Source organism: Pinus tabuliformis, chromosome 3_2, assembly GCF_031772625.1.
Source record: "Pinus tabuliformis cultivar Carrire ecotype Pingquan chromosome 3_2, CPIR1, whole genome shotgun sequence".
Taxonomy (NCBI): Eukaryota; Viridiplantae; Streptophyta; class Pinopsida; order Pinales; family Pinaceae; genus Pinus; species Pinus tabuliformis.
In genome coordinates, this window is record NC_142302.1 from 53,093,762 (window position 1) to 53,097,441 (window position 3,680).

Sequence of the window (3,680 nt, forward strand, 5' to 3'; positions counted from 1 at the left end):
GGCTCGAAGGCCCTATTAATTACTCCTACATGCTATTTAACTAATTCATTAATTACAAACATGCTGAGCTGTAATTACACAAAATCCTAATCAAACTAAAACACTAATTCCATTCTCCTCGTATGCTTGATTCTTCTTGGATCCTTGACAGCTGTCCTCCTTCAGTTAGGCTGAGATGGCTGAGCTAAAGATGCAAGGAACGCTGACTTTGGATGCTTGAAAGCACTGATGGCTCATTAATTGACCAAAAGATGTGCTCTATTTTAACGGTCTCTGTCTCCCAACATTCTCCGAAAGTGTAGCAGCATGTTCCCAAATCTTTTAATAATCCCAGGTATGGAATGCTGCCATGTTTCTGATGTGCTGAAGGTGGTATTGATAGACAGGTGTTTCTCTTCCTCAACTCCCACTCACAGTATCACAATAGCTGCTCTGCGCTTAAAATCATCACCTACAGCAGTTTCGTAGCGCGCTACGAAACTGCTGTGTGATTTTAAAAAAAAACACAGTCTACTTCCCTGCCTTTAAAAAGTCACTATGCCTAATTGATGCTTTGGACAAGGTTATGAGAACAACCTATAAATGAGCATGGTTAATAGCCTCAAACAAGGTTGTAGAATATAACAGAGGGTACAATGTCTTCAAATTGCAATATTGGCGCTGATGAAGTTGGACATTTCAACCTCATCCAAGCAGTTAACATTCCACTATAAAAACCACCAATGTATCTGTTCCACTTGAGCCTCTACACTGATTATCATCCGTTCTACAGATGAATGTGATATTCCATTCGTAGCTTGCAATGGTTTCCTTGTCGGAGAGGGTGAATAGTCCAGCTTTCCAGTTTGTTTGAGTTTTCCATTCTCATACCATTTAGCCCAGCTAAGGCCTTCGACTTACTGTGCACAATAGCAAGACGATGTCGTGCTCCTTCTTCAAACTGTGTATATGAAGATTTCTGTTAACATTATCATGATCCTCTTCAAGGCCATCACAGACTAATATATTGCTCACTGTATACAAAATAGCCCTCTCCAACTCCAAAAATCATCTTCACCTGAAACTGTAATATGGATTTGAATGAAAAAATCATAACTAGCGCAGAAAGGAAATCATTCAAAGAGTATATTCCGGTCACCACTATTTGGCAAAGTGCTCCAATTTCACTGACATAAATTGCACAGCCTCTGACAACTCGAGCAGCACCATGGTATTCAGTTGCTGGATGTAAGTCATGAAACATATCCCAATCTGGTTGTATGAATTCTCCCAGCAACAAGGTATTGTAAGCAACAGAGGAAATATATGCCTGAATTATAACTGCTGTTTGCTTCGCACTGTAAAGCCCGTCAATATTGTGGCACATATGAACAATACAGCCATTATCAGGAAAATTGCGAACAATTGAAGCTTCTAATGCCTGATGATATTGCCTTGTAATAGACACACGACCCTCATGACCATCACCTAAAGTTTCAATGATATTTTGAACATCAACTTTAATACCATCAACACCAGCCGATGCCAAATAGCTGTGTAACTCATTGCAGAAATTGTAAACCTTCTTCGAATGAACAAGGCCTAATCCATAAACTGAAAAACTATTCAAAACAACATCTGGTTGATTGCCCAAAATTCCAGGACACTGGACAGGATAAGCGAGGGAGGAATCATAATACTCCATTCCAGCTGCAGCTGGTTTGACCCCACCCCAGTAACCAGCAAGGGCATGCCACACATAGACATATTTCACGTTGTGGTGCTCCTTTGCTCCTTCCATAACATGTCTGAGCCCTGGGGGATCTTTGAGCATGCGAACATCAAATGCTTCCATCACCTGCAGACTCAATATAGATGAACACATCAAACCCTTCATTAATAATTTTACTCCAAATTCGAGGTAGATTAGACTATGATGAGTCATGAATCCGCTATCTAGTAGGATTTACAAATAAAACAATTCCATAACATCATCTCTGTTCTTTGATTATTTGATATGGGAGCTTCGACGTGGGAGCCACGAACAACGACTACCCCAAATAGTGACAAGCCAAATGCAGCAACCTTTTGGGGGCTTACTTTAAGCCAATTGTGGAGAACACACCTCTGAAGCAACGACCATAGATGAAACCCTTGCTGTTGTAAGTTGGATTCTGAGATATTCTCTGAACCTCCTCCTTCCGAGCGCTATTATGCAAATCTGACATTGATGCTCTTTTGACAAAACCAAAAATACAATGACCCACAATATACATATGACCAATTACTGCCGCGCTTGGCAATGGCAGTCCATCCATCAAGTTCCTTCCGACAGAATACACGAAATATTGACACAAACTTCCGTGAAAGCCTCCATGATAATCCCATGGTGCTCTGGAGAATTCAAGGACAGGAAGCATTCCAGAAGCCCTCTCAATTCGGAGGGCTGATAGATATTCTTTTCAAGAATCATCTGAGCCATGGAACACTTGAAATCAGAGTATGGATCTTCTGACCTTTTCACCTCTGCAAAGCTTTGGCGAGCTTTACCCTCCAACATCATGATTGCATGCACATTCTTCGCATTTTTGCGCCCACCAATTACAATTTCCTAAACCATTCTCAGTCTCATTTTCAGCGCTCTCCCTGCTGCGAGCTGCTGAATGAATATTATAATTCTTATTATCCAGTGCACTACAGGTTCCTGGTTCGAAACCCGCGGAACGCTGGAATTTTTACCATTTGAAATTGGTTTAGGCACAGGCGAATTAGCTGCAGCGTTAGAAAAACGAGAATTCATGGGGAAAGAACCAGACGAAGGCACTGAATTATTATTACCATGATCCACAGTGCCCTCGCCCTTGGTATTTTCATTTTTCCAGGCACGGCTTATATTAATCCGGACTGATTTTTCTCCTTCTTCTGTTTTTATTCAATACGCACTCATCTTTTAACGACACTAGCTAACATAATTCCAGCCCTTGTGCCACATCTCTATCCCGGTGTCACTAATCATGGCGGCCTTGTGGCAATCAAATCCTTATAAAAACCACTTGACACTTGGCTTTTAATCACTGCATTCCATAAGAGAAAATTCTAATGCTGATATTGTCAAACAGTTTATGCGCGTTCTCCATGCTAGTTCACGGACATGGCAATATAGAGCATCCATTCGTGCCTCATGATCAAATGCGCAGCTTTCCCTTAGTTTCATAAACAGATATAATGTCCTGTACCATTCCAGCAACTTCCTCCAAGGAATGATTTGAATCCTTTATGTCACCAAGGCCGTCTTCAAAGGAGTTTTGTCTAGCAGTCTCTTCATGTTTCACTGAACCAGGAGCGCCATTTGTTGAACCTACCTTAGCGAACTTCCCATTGAATATCAAAAGAGCTAATCTCCAAAATGTTGGTACATGGTGCACAATGACAGATGTAAGCCTACGAATGAGTCTTCCTCTGAAAGCATCTGCTTCTTCACCAATCACTTCTTTAATATGAGATTTCCCTCTTATATCATTATCACCCAACAGAAGGGAATAAACTATTGAAGACTGCACAAACTCTTATTTGATTTACCCAGAAGATTAGCCACTAAACCATAGACACTGTTCTGCAACTGCTAATGAGAACATTAAACCAATACAAGTATACTTCAATTTAACTATCAGCTTTATACACAATCAATCCACTCAAATTAT

At 40.7% G+C, this 3,680-nt stretch overlaps 1 pseudogene; it reads right to left on the minus strand.

Moving 5' to 3' along the window:
* Positions 1-991: 991 nt before the first annotated feature.
* LOC149179766 (putative galactinol--sucrose galactosyltransferase 2 pseudogene) lies at positions 992-1,834 on the minus strand (annotated as a pseudogene).
* Positions 1,835-3,680: the final 1,846 nt, after the last annotated feature.